A 17,923-nucleotide genomic window follows, 5' to 3' on the forward strand; every position below is an offset into this window, starting at 1 on the left:
GACATTTAAATTTTTATATCATCTCTTCCATTGCTGTTTGAAGAATGAGAGGGGCTGGAAAAAGCAAGGATATACTTAAAGTTGTAGAAGAGGCAGCCAGAAACGTGGCTGGGGCAGGTTGGTTCTCTTTGTGTTGACGTCTGTGTGATATGCTGCATGTATTCTGGATGAGAGTAGTTGTATGTTAGTGGAAGTTGTAATTGTTTCTCTTCAATCTCCACTAACAGATTAAAGCCCTGTAATGCAGGGTGCCTGCCTGGATTATTTCTCCCCAAATATAAATTGACAAAGGAGAGGGTGTGTTATAGGAACTGTGTCCTCCAGAAAGATACCCCTGGTACCTGTGACTGTGGCCTTATTTGGAAACAGAATCTGCAGCTATAATTAGTTAACGTGAGGTCATACTGGAGCAGGGTGGGCTCTAATCCCATAGGACAGGTGTCCTTATAAAAAGAGAAAAAGAGACACAGACAGACAGACACAAGGGAAAGACGGCCATATGAAGATGGAGGCCGAGATTGGAGTTATGCTGCCATGGAATGCCAGGAGCCACCAGAAGCTGAAAGAGACAAGGAAGGATATTCCTCCACAGCCTTCGGAGAGAGCATAGCCCTGTCAATACCCTGAATTTGGATTTCTGGCCTCTAGACCTGTGAGAGAATAAACTTCTGTTGTTTTAAGCTGCCCACTTTGTGGTATTTGTTAGGCAGTCTGAGGAAACGAACACAGAGTGATTTATCCTAAGGCCAAGCAAAGGCTCTGGATCTTTCATAAAGTCCCCCCAAACCCTGCATTGCTGTTGAAGTGTTATCACAGGCCAACTCCTATTAGGGCTTTGAGAAATGTTCCACAGAGGGCATGTGAGACTTTGTCAGAAAATCCCAGGGGTTTTGGGTTGCTCTTCTATAAGTGGGTATCGTTCTCGCGACTCCCACCCAGACAGTTATGCCGTCCATCCTGCCATGGTGGGCGTGTAGAATGACACCATCACGTGTGTGTTGTTTTTCTCAGTTAGTGTGGTTGCTAAGCTCCTCTGGCAAAAGGTGTGAATCTACTATTTTTAGGAAGAATTTTCTGGAAGAGATGGAGTCTGGAAGGGAGACAGCGGTAGATGATGGTATCAGCGGCACAGCCAGGTATGCCAGCTTTTCTCAGGATTCTCAGCACAGACCCAAGGGCCTCCGTTTCTCCTGCCTCCTCATACCTGAGGGGTGCATCACTCCACCCACAGGAGCACAGGCTCAGTTGGCAGAGATGCTGACAGCGGAGGGTGGGGGTGAGGGGACTCCCACACACGATGTACAGGACCCTCGTGTATTTGGCAGAGGCACTGCTGGTCATCCTGACAGACCTATGTCGTATTTAAGAATCACTGCATTAGTCAGACAGACGTGAGAGGATGGTGTTCAAATCCAAGACTTAAAGTTAATAAGGAATATAGAAACGTGAAGATTAAGAATTAGAGTTAAGTGAATGGCTGTGTTGGGTGGCAGTGGAGGTACAGGGGTGGCAGGAATCTCCTGAGTGTTTGAAGGAGCTTTCGCATCCCTGGCCTTCCCCTTTGTGGCTACAATTTTCTCTGTGGGGAACACCCTTCTGTATTTGGCAGATGTCTGCTCATCTTCCAAGGACCCAACAGGCTGGGTGGTGTTAATCAAAAGGTTGGACGTTTGAGTCCCCAGAGGTGCCTTGGAAGATAGGCCTGGCTATCTCTGAAAAAGCAGTCATTGAAAACCCTGTGGAGCACAGTTCTACTCTGACACACATACAGTCATCATGAGTTGGAATCAACTCGATATGGGAACTTGGCGGGGGGAGGGAACTTCAATATTGCTTCTTCTTTGTGAAAATGGTTGATTCCTCCTCTGTGCTCTGCAGCCTTATATAGAACTCAGTAAATACTTGTTGAATAAATGCTGACTTCATACTAGAAAACCAAAAACCAAACCCACTGCTGTCGAGTCAATTCCGACTCATAGCGACCCTATAGGACAGTGTAGAACTGCCCCATAGGGTTTCCAAGGAGCACCTGGTGGATTCGTACTGCCGACCTTTTGGTTAGCAGCCAAACTCTTAGCCACTTTTAACCACTCTGCCACCCTTTATTATTATTATAATAAATTATTATTATTATAATAAATGATCATTTCTTTTAAAAGTTCAAACAATACCAAAGTATACGAACCATTCAATTTTAGTATTCATCCATCATTCATTCAACAAATATTTGTTGCATACCTAGTGGGTACCAGGCATTGTTCCAGCAACTGGGGACACAGGAAGGAAAAATGAGGACAAAGTTTCAGCTCTCAAAAACCTGACATTCAAGTAGGGAGAGGCAGACAGTAAGCAAACAACAAATATATAATGTCAAATAAGAGGGCACCATGTAGAAACATAAAGCATGGCAGGAGGGTTGTGAGTGATGGTGGGGTGACGGGCATGGTGTTATTTGAGCCAGGCTCATCAGGGAAACCTGAACAGAGCCCTGAATGTAGCCAGATTTTATTTTAAGTGAGATGTGAAGCCATTGAGCAGGAAAGTGACATGATGAAATTTGTAAGTCACTTTAGAGCATTTCATCATCCTTCATTTATCCAGCATTTATCAAGCTCCAACATGGGCTAGGCTGTGCCCTAGGTACCAGGGAGGGACATATAAGGAAATGGTACATGCCTTCAAGAAGTTGGCAATCTGGTGTGGAAACCACTAGACGAGCAGACCACTGTTACACAGTGGGGTAAATGTGATGGTCACCACAGTGGAGGGCTGCAGACTCAGGATGAGGGATTAAGATTTATCAAATGAGGACACTGTTGACGATGCTCCTGATCTAGGTTATAAAACCAGGAGTAAACATGCTTTGGGGGTATGTAACAGCAGGTACCACCCTCTCTGAGAGAAGGATTCAAGGCTGAGTCCTGAAGGATGAGCAGTAGCTGGTCAGGCAGAAAGGTGGGGTGGAGTTCCAGGTAAGGGCCCAGCATGGCATAGGAACCAGGAGAAGGGAATTTCGAGAGCTGAGCGTGAGAGGGAGCATAATAAGAGAGGAAGCTGGAGGGATGGGCAGAGGCCAAACAGGCCAGCCTTGAGGCCAAGATCAGGGCCTGGGTCATGATTCTGAGAGCAATAGAAGCCACCAAAGCCCTGAAGCAAAGGAGTGATGTCATTAGACTAGATTTGCTGCAGGGCGGAAAACACTGGAGGAGAACAAGGATCGGGGGGGACAGTCAGGAGCTGTGCGGTAGCTCAGATGAGAGTGGACATTCTGGGTATGGGGTGATTTGGACATGTGGGAGTGGAGGATTTGAACAGTGTTAGGAGGTGGAGCAAGAGGACTAACTAGATGCATGATTGGACATGGAGGAAGAAAGATGAACCATTGAAGACCACCAGAGCTCCATTTTGGAAAAGGTAAATGCTGAAGTTGTTGGTTGAGATTAAAAATTTAATATTGAGTAAGGAGTGTGATGGAAGAGAATGATGATGAGTTGATTTGGGGGAATTCTGAGACTACTGTGAGGAGCTGTCCAGGAGGCAGTTGGATATTTGGGTGTGAAGCCCTGAAGAGCGGGCTGAAGTGGGGATACATCCTTGGGAGCATGAGCCTGTAGGTAATTAAGGTCATCGGGATGGATGAGACCACTCAGGGAAAGGGTGCAGAGAGAGACAACTCAGGGACGCCTCGTTTAATGACTGCCTGAGGTGTATCACCAGATGTGCACATGAATCTCAGACCATCGCAATGTTTCTTACTCTGGCGCTGACCATGGGCGTATGGAGGTTGGCTCCCAGCCTGCTGCTGGGGCAGGTAGAGGGAGCAATGCAGGCACCCTTGCTGACAGGAGGGTCCCTGTGAAGGCAGCCTCCAAAATGATAAATGAGCTTAGGGCTCTGCCTGATAGCTTCCTTCCAACCACCTGCACAGTTTAGTTGCTTGGAGGCTCTTGTGCGTGAATAATAAGTCTCATTTTCAGTTTTTTACTTCAGGATTAGAACAAGTATTTTAGAACGTGTTCTTCTCTTGGCTTTATGCCCACGCTGTATGAGGATCAACAGAGGAAGAAGTGCCTTTCTTCTTGTGTTCTTAGCTGCAGCTTCTCACTAAAGTTAGAAACAGAGAATAGACAGATAGAGAAACAGATGCGGTTGACTTGACTCCAATTCATGGCACTGTATGCACAACAGGATGAAACGTTGCCCAGTCCTGCATCGTCATCATGATTGCTGGCATGTTTGAGGCCCTCATTGTAGCTACTGTGCCAGTCCATTTCTTCACCAAGCACCATGTCTTCCTCTAGTGACTGATCCATCTCAATGACGGGTCCAAAGCACGTGAGTCAGACAGTGTTCTGTTGTGATCCATCAATTTTTCATTGCTAATTTTCAGAAGTAGATTACCAGGCCTTTCTTCCTAGTCCTAGTCTGTCTTAGTCTGGAAGCTCCACTGAAACCTGTCTACCATCGGTGACCCTGCTGGTATTTGAAATACCAGTGCCATTGCTTCCAACCTCATAGCAACACACCAGCCACCACAGTACGAGAAGCTGACATCAGCAATATTTCCTACTGCTTCGAAAGGGTTATTAAGGATAACAGACAGTTGAGATTTCCTTAAACCAGAAGTGCAGCGAGAAGAAAAGCAAGTGTCACGTGAATCATAGCTGCCAAAGCTGAATTGATCATTTCTGTTAAGACTTGATCACAGTAAAGTGATCTTATTCTGATTGCTCAGAGGGAGAATTGCCTTCCCTCTCCTTTCTACCCCTACCAAGGCCTGTACGGACTCCCATCACAGCCTCCGCAATGCCAGGCATATGGGTATGTAGTAAGTCCTCACTACATCTCATCCATCGTTACCACCGCTGATTTGTTACTATCACTCTCTTGCACTTGCGTGTTGTCACTTGCCTTCTTTTGGACTGTAAGTGCCTTAAGGGCAGGATCTTGATCATTTTAAATCCCTGGGACTAGCAGGGTCACTATGAGTTGGAATGACTCAGTGGCAACGGGTTTGGTTTTTTTTTTTTTTTTTTTGGCACAGGGTAGAAATAAAATATTGTATGTCATGTTCTAATTGTTTTGTTATGTTAGTAATCTTTCTTCAATTTAAGTGTAAGTTCCTTGAAGACAGAAACTACGTCTCCTACTTCTCTTCTTTGCTTCCAGAACTTCTAGCTCTGTGCTGAGTACATAGAGATAAATAGCTGTCATCATGTCAACTCTGACTCAAGATGACGTTATGTACAACAGAATGAAACGGTGCCCAGTCTTGCATTGTCTTCACAATCACTGGCATGTTCAAGTCCATCGTTGCAGCTGTTGTGCCAATCCGTCTCACCAAGGGTCTCCTTCACCCTCGCTGGCTCTCTACTTCACCAATCATGATGTCCTCCTCCAGTGATTGATCTCTCCTGATGATGTGTCCAAAGCAAGCGAGTTGGAAAATGTTCTGTTGTAATCCATAAGGTTTTCACTGGCTAATTTTCAGAAGTAGATTGCCAGACAGGCCTTTCTTCCTAGAACGTCTTAGTGTGGAAGCTCCAGTGAAACCTTTCCACCGTGGGAGAGTCTGCTGGTATTTGAAATCCCGGTGGGATAGCTTCTGATATCATAGTAACACACAAGCTACCACAGTATGACAAAATGACACACAGGTGCCTGAGCACATAGTGGGTAGTTATTTATTTATATTTATTAAAAAGTGAGAGATTGACGATTGGTCTCAACTCACCTGGAGCAGAGGAGAATGAAGAACACCAAAGACACAAGGTAAATATGAGCCCAGGAAACAGAAAGGGCCACATAAACCAGAGACTACATCGGCCTGAGTCCAGAAGAGCTGGATGGTACCTGGCAACCACAGATGACTACCCTGACAGGGAACACAAGAGAGAACCCCTGAGGGAGCAGGAAAGCAGTGGGATGCAGGCCTCAAATTCTCATAAAAAGACCAGACTTAATCGTCTGAATGAGACTGGAGGGACCCCGGAGGTCATAGTCCCCGGACCCTCTGTTAGCCCAAGACTGGAACCATTCCTGAAGCCAACTCTTCAAACAGGGGTTAGACTGGACTATAAGACAGAAAATGATCCTGGTGAGGAATGAGCTTCGTGGCTCAAGCAGACACATTAGACTATGTGGGCAGTTTCTTTCTGGAGGTAAGATGAGAAGGCAGAGAGGGACAGAGGCTGGTTGAATGGTCACGGGGAATACAGGGTGGAGAGGAGGAGTGTGGTGTCTCATTAGAGGGAGAGCAGCTAGGAGTACATAGCAAGGTGTTTATAAGTTTTTATATGAGAGACTGACATGATTTGTAAACTTTCACTTAAAGCACACACAAAAAAAGTGAGAGATTGAAATCATGAGTCTCGTTTTTGTCAGTTGAAAAAGAGCATAAAGATTCCAAAAACGCTTCGTGACCTCCCACCCCAGCTGCAGAAGCAATGTCAAACCCACCTTGCAGCAATGAATGTCCATAACTTGTGAAAATGATGGGAAAACAGGCATTTAACGATTCAGTGATACTGCAGTCAAAATGAAGACGCACTCTTTGTTTTTAAATACTGCTCTGTGATCAGAGCATTAATATTCATAAAGCTTTTGAAAGGAGATTGTCATTTGGTATTAAAGCCATTACTGTTGTCACTGGGTTTCAAAGCGTTGCCGTGGAGATTAAATTGCCCCCGCTGTCCCAGTGCTCTTCAGATTAACTGCACTTGGGCGTGAGTCCCATCGTTCACTTTCAGGCCTGTGCTGCTGAAACTGAGAGGTGGTTATTGGAAGTACAGAAGTCAGGAAAACATGCTTAGAAGGAGCTTCTGTAATGCAGTGTTTGGGGAGCTGTGCTTTATGGGAAGGATAATGCCCCCAGGAGTAGAACATACCACCACCAGAAAACGGCCCCTCGCTGTCAGCTCAATGGCACCATACACAATTTTTTGAGAACTGACGTTAAGGAGAGGCTGTTTTCAAAGTGGGTAGCTTGTATTTCTTGACATTTTATCCCAGTGACTTTTACATTAACAAAAGCCAGTGGGTGCTATGGAAATAATCAGTTTTTGGCTTTGCCAAAGACCTATTTTTCTCTCAAACACCTTGGAGAAAGCTGTCCATCTGATTGCCAGGAGCCACAGAATCCAGAGAAGTTGATCCAGAAGGGTTTGGTTTCTTTACAGTGATACGAATTTCGATGGACATATACATATCTCTACCAAATTTGTTATTTGTGGGTTTGTGTTTTTCCTTCTACTTAAACCAAGTAATCAGTAATTTGGAGTCCCTGGGTGGTATATATAGGATGGAAACCCTATGGGGCAGTTTTACTCTGTCCTATAGAGCTGCTATGATTCGGAACCGACTCAAAGGTACCTAATGACAATAACAACATGAGTCGGAATTGGCTCGATGGCAGTGGGTTTGGGTGGTACAAATGATTAATGTCCTCATCTGCTAACCAAAAGATTGAAGGTTCAAGTCCACCCAGAGATGCCTTGAAAGGAAGACATGGTGATCTACTTCTGAAAAGTTGGCCATTGAAGATCCATTGGAGCATAGTTCTACTCTGACACTCGTTCGGTCACCATGAGTCAGAATCAACACCACAGTGAATGCAATCAGTAAACCAGGAATGATAGGAGCCAGTATGACTCCGGTGAGTCAGTGAGATAGAAAGATTAACATATGTACCCATAAACAAACCAAAAAGCAAACCTGTTGCCATTGAGTTGATTCTGATTCATATCGACCCTATAAGAGCTAGATATTAACCCATTTGTTAATCTTTCCTACTTTTGAACTTAAATATTTTTATTTCAGAGAATAGAATGTAGGCCTTAAGATGGATCTTGAGGAAGATAAAGTTTTGCCTAATGCTGGAACACCTAATCATTTGTAATCATTTTAGAAGAGATGTTTTCACGGTATCGCTTTTGCTGGTGAGAGCGGCGGAGAAATTTAATAGCAGACTCTTTATAACTACAGGGTCCATTTTGAATGGATGGGGAAAACAAGTCATTTTTAACTGAAAAATGACAAACTGGATAGAGATTTGCATTTTTCTTCAATGTATTAAGAAGGGTATAGCTAAAAATGCAAGAATATATAATTCAGATTTTAAGGATCTTGCCAAATTCAGGCCACTCTATATTTACAGATTAAATTATACTTGGGACTTGTGTGTGGAAAGGGTTCAATTTACAATTGGACTGGCCCAGCCTACGAGCCCTGCAAAGCCCAGAGCAGAGCTTAACTGAAGGCTTGTAAGTGTAATAAGGTGACTTTAAATTCTGGTCAAGATTTAGTAAACGGTCATTTCCAGAGAAGCAAGGTAAATTTAATATACCATGTCTTTGGGAATTGATAGTGAAAGTGAATTTTAAAATAATTACTTTCCATACAGTTCTACTCTGTCCTATAGGGTCGCTATGAGTCAGAATTGACTCGACAGCAGTGGGTTTTATAATGTTAAGTCGAATGCTCTTGTACCAGATTAGTTGTTCTTAACACTTCATTTTTTTTAATTCAGTGTTTTGAAAGATCATGATATTGTATTTTTAAGCCCAGAATTAAATTTTTCTGTCCATTTGGGCAGATCTTTGTGGCAGGCCAAGCACACACATATGTTGTTTTTCTGTAGTACTTAAATTAATATTTAAAAGCTTTGACTAAAGCAGAAATACAAATAGAGTCAAAATACGGGAATTTCGAGTGTGTCGGTAATATTTACACTATGAGGTGTAATTTACATGCTGTTCCATTATAAGATTTAAAAATTTGTGAATTGAATTACAGGTGTTTGCTGACTTACGATGTACTCGAGTTACGTCGAACCACGCTTAATGACCATCAGTTGTTTTTTTTTACATCTTATCATTGGTAGCTGCAGCAATGGGCTCAAGCATAACAGCGATTGTGAGGATGGCACAGGACGGGTAGGGTTGCATTCTGTTGTATGTAGGGTTCGTTTGAGTCAGAATCAACTCAACAGCAACGTTTTTTTTGGTGTGTGTGTGGTTTATCGTTAGTAATATATACCACATACAATGACGCAAAGCATAATTTGCTGATGTTATCATTCTCATTCCAACCCCCAAAGACAAAGATAGGATTTATAAAAATACTGATAATAAAAGGCAATTATAATGAAAACTAAAAATGAGGGATTTGACTTACATCGGAACAGAATGCCATCATAAGTTAGGGACTACCTGTAATTGTTTGATTTGACCTTATAGTAGCAAGCCAGTTCCTTTTGAATCTACATGTAAAATATTGGTGGATCTACCTTGGGAGCCTGAGGTTCCTGGGTGACACAAACAGTTTGCGTTTGGCCACTAACCTAAGGTTGGTGGTTGGAACTCACCTGAGGGGCTGGGGAAGAAAGGCCTGAAGATCTGCTTCTGGAAAGATGGTTATTGTTGTTGTTAGGTGCTGTTGAGCGATTCCGACTCAAAGCAACCCTATGTACAACAAAATGAAACACTGCCTGGTCCTGCACCATCCTCACAATCATTGTTATGCTTTAGCCCATTGTTACAGCCACTGTGTCGTCCATCTCATTGAGGGTCTTCCTCTTTTTTACTGATCCTCTACTCTACCAAGCATGACGTCCTTCTCCAGGGACTGGTCCCTCCTGGTGACGTGTCCAAAGTATGCAAGATGAAGTCTCACCAACCATGCTTCTAATGAGCATTCTGGCTGTACTTCTTCCAAGACAGATTCATTCGTTCTTCTGGCAGTCCATGGTATATTCAATATTCTTCGCCAACACCATAATTCAAAGACAGATTCTTCTTCAGTCTTCCTTATTCGTTGTCCAGCTTTCACATGCATATGAGGCAATATAAAACACCATGGCTTGGGTCAGTTGCACTTAGTCCTCAAACTGACATCATTGCTTTTTAAAGAGATCTTTTGCAGCAGATTCGCCCAATGCAATGTATCTTTTGATTTCTTGACTGCTGCTTCCATAGGCATTGATTGTGGATACAAGTAAAATGAAATCCTTTACAATTTCAATATATTCCCTGTTTATCATAATGTTGGTCCAGTTGTAAAGATTTTTGTTTTCTTTATGTTGAGGTGTAATCTATACCGAAGGCTGTGGTCTTTGATCTTCATCAGTAAGGGCTTCAAGTACTTCGCTTTCAGCAAGCAAGGTTGTGTCATCTGCATATTGCAGGATGTTAATGAGTCTTCCTTCAATCTGGATGCCTTCATTACAGCCAAGAAAACCCTATGAAGCAATTCTACTTTGTAATACATGGGGTCACCATGAGTGAGAATTGACTTGACAGCAACGGGTTTGAGTTGCTTTTTTTTTTTCTTCTTCTGTTTGTTTAACTTGGGAGTACACCAAATCAGTCAAACTGCTGCTTCTTTGATAGTGCTAAAATGTTCCCATCACCCCATTGCCATTGAGTCGATTCCGACTCATAGTGACCCTGTAGCACAGAGAACTGCCCCATAGGGTTTCCAAGGAGTGCTTAGTGGTTTCCAACTGCAGACCTCTTGGTTAACAGCTGTAGCTCTTAACCACTGTGCCACCAGGTTTCCGTCCCTAACACAGTGCTAATCAAAGTGTGCTCTTCTGCAGTGAGTTAAGGAACCGGCACCACTATACAAACCAATGACATCACTAAGCCCACTGTTCAGTTCATCTTTCTATCACAGCAACTTTCTAAATGAAGGAAGCAGGTACATCAAGTTACATTCTGAGGCAAACCTCTTATCTGGCCATGTGTCAACACTTTGAGAAGCGCTGCCTTAAACAATGTTCTCTCTTTTAAAGATTCTCTCCAAACTTTGGAAAATTCTGCTCCGAATGTATAAAATACGAGAACTTTTTTTTTTTTTTGGTTAGTATTTATGAAGAACAACATATGTATCCCATATATAACCTGCTGCCATCAAGTCGATTCTGACCCATACTGATCCTAAGACAAAACAGAACTGCCTCTAGGGTTTCCAAAGAGGGCTGGTGGATTTGAACTGCTGACCTTTTGGTTAGCAGCCATATCACTTAACCACTGCGCCACCAGGGCTCCATCCAGTATATATAGAGTCCATATTATCATTTTTAGTTATCATTCAGTTTATTTCTTTTTCATGAAATGTATTTTTCTGTTGCTGTATAGGAGCAACTCATGCATAAATTTGATTCCCACATAGGCAGATTATAATATCATGTAATATTTAATAATAATACTAGTAGTTATTGAATGAGTGCTTACTGAAGTATTGTGCCAGGCACCTTACATACATTAGTATATCTTATCCTCTCAGCAACCCAGTTTTATCATCCTTATTTGGCAGATGAGGAAACAGGCTTAGAAAGGTTTTAAAAAAAGACCTACCCAGTCATTAGCAACTGCAGTTATTCAAGTCTAGTCTTCAGGGCCCTTGCTGTTAACTACTCACAAGTCCTTAAAGGCCAGGAAGATAAACAATCAATGAGTGAAACAATGGCAATAGGGTAGGCAAAGCAAACAAAAAAAAAACCAAACCTGTGGCCATCCAGTCAATCCTTACTCATAGTGACCCTATAGGACAGAGTAGAACTGCCCCATAGAGTTTCCAAGGAGCACCTGGTGGATTCGAATTGCCAGCCTTTTTGGTTAGCAGCCGTAGCACTTAACCACTACACCACCAGGGTTCCCAGGGTAGGCAAAGCTTGTGTAAAATCTCCTTTAACCACAAACAAATGGAAAAGCTGTTTAAAACATACTTTTTTAATTGAGATCAAAAGAAAGGAAGATCACCAGGTGTGAGAAATATAGAAGAAGCTCAAAAGAGTCAGATAAGAAAGCTGCAGTTGTGGCCCTGGCAGCTATTAGATCTAGAAAGAGACCCTGTGTTAACCTCCCCATACACACAGAAACTAGATGTGAACAGATATTTGCAAGCAGAGAGCTAAAACTTAAACCCCACATGAAGCTGAGCTCCTCAAGGGCTGCTCGTTTCTCAAGAAGGGGACGTGAACAACTCCATCCATCAAACTCATTGCAGGTACTGGTGTGGAAAACAAATTTACCCCAGTGACACAGAAGTCTGGGTAAATTATCCATAACTGAAGAAGGTCATAAACCCTCAGACTGATGAAGCACATTGATTTCTGTCAATTCTTTTAGCATTACCAAAAACAAATTCATACTTTGACATAATACGTGGAAATTTTAGGACACCAAAGATGAAGAGATTATTTTAAAAATAACTAGAGAGGGGGAAATAAGTAGCCAGAGGAAAAGGTTGAATTGCTGTCAAAGAGAAAATCATTCAACAGGCAGCTTACTTCTTTTTGGCAAAAATAAAGACTAAAAGACATTGGAATAACATCTTCAAGGAGCTGAGGAAAAATAACTATCAACCTAGAATTCTATACCCTGCTAAACCATCATTTAAGAGTAGTAATGACATGGAATGCACAGTAATAGGAAAGAATAAACTACTGATAAAAACAGTAACATGGATGAATCTCACAAGCATTATGTTGAGTGAAAGAAGGAAGACACAAAAGAGTATCTACTATTATGATTTCATTTACATGAAATTCAAGAAATAGGCTAAAGTCCATGAGCAACCCATCTAAGATACTCCACTGGTCTCACCCCTTCGGGAGCAAGGGAGAATGAAGAAAACTAAAGACACCAGGGAAAGACTAGTCCAAAGAACTAATGGTCTACAACTACGGCCTCCACCAGACTGAGTCCAGTACAACTAGATGGTGCCCGGCTACCACCACTGACTGCTCAGACAGAGATCACAATAGAGGGTCCCAGACAGAGCTGGAGAAAAATGTAGAACAAAATTCTAACTCACAAAAAAAGACCAGACTTACTGGCCTGGCAGAGACTGGAGACACCCTAAGAGTTTGGTCCCTGGACACCCTTTTAGCTCAGTAATGCAAGTCACTCCTGAGGTTCACTCTTCATCCAAAAATTAGACGGGCCCATAAAACAAAATGGGACTAAAGGAGCACATCAGCCCAGGGGCAAGGACTAGAAAGAGGGGAAGTTTGGGACCAAGTGCAACTAATTTATTCTTCTTTGCAAAGGAACAAATAGTAAGCACTTTTAGAAAAATACAAACCTGTGTATCCTTAGAGACGGGGGAAAGCTGGTAATAGGGAACCGAAGGTTGAGAAGAAGGGAGAGTGTTGACATGTTCTGGGGTTGTTAGCCAATGTCATAAAACAATATGTGTACTATTTAATGAGAAGCTTGTTTGTTCTGTAAACCTTCATCTAAAGTACAATAAAAAAGAAATAGGCTAAATTGACCGATAGTAATAGATGTCAGAATTGTGGAGGTGAGTCTTGACAGGGAAGGAGCAAGTAACGGAAATGTTATAAATCTTGACCTAAGTGATAGCTGCCTGGGTGTATGCATATACAAAAATTCATTGAGCTAAACCCTTTGGATTCATGCACTTTATGCACCGTAACTGTATGTAGTTCAGTCCTCCAAGAGGAATATACTTTTTAGAAGATGAAGTGTATAATAAATACGTTTTAAATTTACCTTTTATAAATCCTCACTAAAGGAATTGTTAGAGATGTGTTTCGGTAAAAATAAAGTAGAACCCAGAGGATAGGGGTGAATTGTAATAAGGAACAGTGAAAAAAGAAAGTGGTAAATAAGTGGTTTCATTTAAACAAACATTGACTAACAACAATAGTAACGACTATGGAGGGAGGGTTAAAAGCAAAATGGAATTAAAACACTAAATAACAGCCACGGTAGGTGATAATTGGATGGTGCATTTGAAAGATCCTTGTTTTATTCTGGAGGAGAGTAAAAATGTTGATCAACTTAAACTTTGAGTCAGGTACGCATGTTACAAATTTAAGGTGGTCACTAAAATAATAGAAACAGAATATCTAACTTTCAAATCGATTGAAGGGAAAATAAGTTATTTGATCTAATAGTAAGTAGGAAAGGAGAAAAACAAGCATAGAGAAAGCATGGTAAGTATAAAAAATGGAAGAAATGGTCCAAGTAAAGTAGTAATCGTAGTATAAATATAACTTATTAATAGATATAAATTTTAACAACTGTTAGAAAACGGATGCTCCCATTGGACCAAAATGGTCACATCTAGTAGAGGTTTATGAAATCTTTTTATGAAGATGTTGAAGATGGATCAAACAAATTTCTCTCTGGATTTTGTTAATACTTAGTTTAGATATTCGAAACATTTAATAAGCACACCTATACTTTGTCTTGGCTAAAGGAACTAAATGGCCTTGAAAAGAATAGGGCATAGATTCTTTTTGCAGAGTTGGATGAGCTCAGGATTTACCAGGGAATTTACAGGACTTTACTTGAATGGAAACCCTGGTGCCATAGTGGTTAAGTGCTATGGCTGGTAACCAAAGGGTCGGGAGTTTGAATTCTCCAGGCGCTTCTTGGAAACTCTATGGGGGAGTTCTACTCTGTCCTATAGGGTCGCTATGAGTCGGAATCTACTCGATGGCACTGGTTTGGGTTTCTGTTTTTTTGGTTTTTACTTGGACATCTAACTATCTGACCTCCTTTTTCCATGATTTTTGAAAATATTCTAAGTTTGGTGTGTGTCCTCCTAATTGGTTAATCTATAGTTTTCTTAATGCCATATAAATAATTGATGCTAGCCTCTCATTTTATTAGATGTTAGTGTCCCCTCCATACCTTTTACTGACCTAGAAATTCTACGGGCCGTTCCATTTTTAGGCTGATGAGAAGCAGTGATCCCTGAAGCAATCGGTGCAGTCTCTCACAGGTAACCTCCTTCAAGCTCCAAATGATTCCATTTATTACCACGAATCCCTGCCCTTGAGAACATTTTAGCTCAATGTTTGCTAATTTCCTTCTCTGTTCTGCCTTTGCACACTGGATATCAGCCTGTCTTCTAAAATCTTTATTTTCCTCAGTTAAGGCATTAATCTCCAAATTATGGGTCCCAGGTGTGTTTTTGGTTGACACAAAAGGAATAAAATCATCTGTCACAGTGATTTTTACAGTATAATTGAAGAGCTAAGGCAACTGTTGAGGACAGGCATCCCCATCTCCAAGGAATACGTAATACACAGGTTTGTATTTTTCTAAAAGTGCTGACTATCCGTGCCTTTGCAAAGAAGAATAAACTAGAGTCGTACTTGGTCCCGAACTTCCCCTGGGCATCAGAGTTCTTTCCACAGTGGAAGCCATTGTTGGCTCATTTGTGTAAACCCGCTGGACTGTACAGCCTGTGCCCACAGGCTTTCAGGCTTGGTGTCTGTGTTCAGCATCTCTCCGGCTCCCCACATCTGCCCCTAAGATTTCAGTCATCAGTGTGTAGACTAAACATGGATGTGAAGGCTTTGGTTTGCTCTTGCTGACCAAAAGTAACCAGGTTTTGTTTCAGATCCAGATATATTGAAGATAATTTGAAATTTTCCACTTGATATATATAAAAAAAAAAAATTGTCATCAAGTTGATTCTGACTCATAGAAACCCTGTAGGATAGAGTAGTACCGCCCCATAGGGTTTCCTAGGCTGTAATCTTTACAGGAACAGATGGCCACATCTTTCTCCTATGGAGCTGTTGGCAGTTTCTCACCACGGGTTAGCCGCTGAGTGCTTAACCACTGCACCACCAGCATGGTTATCATGTCAGCGTGGTTGTGACAGATTTCTGTGGATTACATTTGTGTAACTGCTGGGCTCTAATAAGAGTTCCTGGGAAAGACTTCATTCACTGCGTGTGAGTCCCCAGTTGGAGAATTACCATGTTGAGCTATAAATATGAAAGCGGTTTGCTTTTTGTTATTTTATTTGTTTTTGCCACTCACCGACTTCCCCCTTTTGAGTTCATCAGTTTTAGGCTTAGAATGAAACAGACTTCTGAATCACAAACAAAATTTGACAGATTAATGCATCAGATATTTGAGAGTATTATCCTCATTACATAAATAGGATATATAATTTTTGTGAATAACACAAAGACTACAATAGATAAATGAGCAGAGGACGTGAACAATTAAACCTAAAGAGAAAATCCAGACGGCCAGTATGCATTTAAAAAACTGCTCAGCCTACTAGTAATCACTGAAACGTAAAATAAAACATCCATGGAATACCTTTTCGCCTTTTCAAAATTCTCCTTTGGTAGTTAATTCTAAATTTTTGTGTTGTTGTTGTTATACAAAGGCTTAAACGAAAATCTTTGTATACAAGCTTTCACATTATTTAATTAGGATAGAATTTAGATGCCCAATCACCAGATCGAAGGTTGTTGTTAGGTGTCATCAATTTCGACTCATAATGATCCCATGTGACCGTAGAACTGTCCCATAGGGTTTTCTGGACTGTAATTTTGTTTTGTTTTGTTTTTTGGACTGTAATCTTTACGGGAGCAGATCACCATGTCTTTCTCTTACAGAGCCACTGGGTGGGTTCGGATCACCAGCCTTTCAGTTGGCAGCTAAACACTTAACCACTGTGCCACCAAGGCTCCTTAGATCAAAGTTTACGGGTATTTTAAAGATGTTAATGTATCTTCCTAAATTTTGAAATCTATAGCCAAGGGTGTCCGCTAAATTGTTGTACCAATTATACTCCCAAGTATGGGAATATACAGAAGAGATGCCTGTCTCCCTGCACTCTTGTCCACACTGAGATAATCTATTTTTAAAATGTTGCCAGTGATAGGGTGAATTACTGCATAATTGTGTGATATAATATTTTCAGGCATTAAATGTGTATTTGAAGATTTCAGATAACAGAAGAGAGGCTTATGAAAAGGACCAATGACATTTTTGGTAGTCCCAGCCCCTACACCTCACATGGTCAAATAGGGTATGAGGGTGAAGGGTCCGTGGTATCCAGCGTCTCCTGTTCACTAGGGTGATTATCCATCCAGTCCTGTCATTCCTATTTCATCTAGTCTAAGGAAGATTTAAAATCTGGGTGAAATGGCCCAAGAATAGAGTTCTTTTCCTCCCATTCATTGGAAAATGGTTGTTAGATGTTATTAAAACTTGTTTTCTGTGGTTAAAGCATCCACTACCATTTGGAAGAAACCCGGGTTGTCTCCAAGCAAAATGACTTTCTGATGTTGAGACATCATTGTCTACAGTACTTAGTTCTGAATACTTAAAATTATGGGAATGTTGTCTTCTCAGGATGCATGCAAACAATTGGAATCATCGTCTCAGCTTATTCTTTATCCTATCATCTGTTTATGTCTGTGCTGAATTCTTAAGAAACTGTCTTGTGAAGAGAGCTCATCTTTCTGCAGGTGCCCTTACTACTGAATCAAAAGGAATAGAAAAAAAACTTCCATAGACAGACTTATCTTTGGAGTCTGAGGACATCACTGTATTTTTTTTTTTTTAACCTTAAAAATATCTGCTCTTCTTTGCTATTTTTAAAGCATATGCCTTTATTTGTGAGGCAGTGGCAAAATCTCACAATCAAAATGATTTTATTTTTAAGGTAGAAAAAATTAGAAATGAAATGTTTTGACTGGTGCAACACTGAAGCACTGATGAGAGTTTTTTTATGTAAAATACTGGATACGTCTTTGTTGAGAATATTTAAGCTTGCTGCAAGTGCTGGGTGTTGGTGGAAGCTTTTGAGGTCGGTTTGTATGCTGATTTTTTAGTGTGGAGATCTTAGGGGTTTGGATTCATCACCATCAAAAATCAGAGACTGGTTACAAGAGAGCCAGTTGCACTGATATCTAATTTCTTCAAGTACGGAATTTATCATGAGCCAGAATCGACTCAATGACGACAACAACTAATTTTATAGGAATCCCTGGGCAGTGCAAACAGTTAAGCGCTCAACAACTAACTGAAAGGTTAGTGGTTTGAACACATCCAGAGACACCTGGGAAGAAAGCAGGGCTTCAAACCAACTCGAACCGGTTGAGTCATGGCCATTGTAAACAAGGGCAGCA

The 17,923-nt window shown here is 41.4% G+C and overlaps 1 protein-coding gene across 14 annotated transcripts in view; it reads left to right on the forward strand.

Moving 5' to 3' along the window:
• The window catches only part of APBA1 (amyloid beta precursor protein binding family A member 1), a 236,980-nt gene that overhangs the window by 89,343 nt on the left and 129,714 nt on the right, over window positions 1–17,923 (forward strand). For 7 of the 14 annotated variants that reach the window (XM_064291239.1, XM_064291240.1, XM_023544771.2 and 4 more), the window contains one exon: window positions 14,712–14,760. The exons of the other annotated variants lie outside the window; for them this stretch is intronic. The gene's annotated coding sequence lies outside the window, so the exon portion shown is untranslated. The remainder of the gene's footprint in view (window positions 1–14,711; window positions 14,761–17,923) is intronic. 14 annotated transcript variants of the gene reach the window in all.

The sequence above is a fragment of the Loxodonta africana genome, chromosome 9 (assembly GCF_030014295.1).
Source record: "Loxodonta africana isolate mLoxAfr1 chromosome 9, mLoxAfr1.hap2, whole genome shotgun sequence".
Lineage (NCBI taxonomy): Eukaryota > Metazoa > Chordata > Mammalia > Proboscidea > Elephantidae > Loxodonta > Loxodonta africana.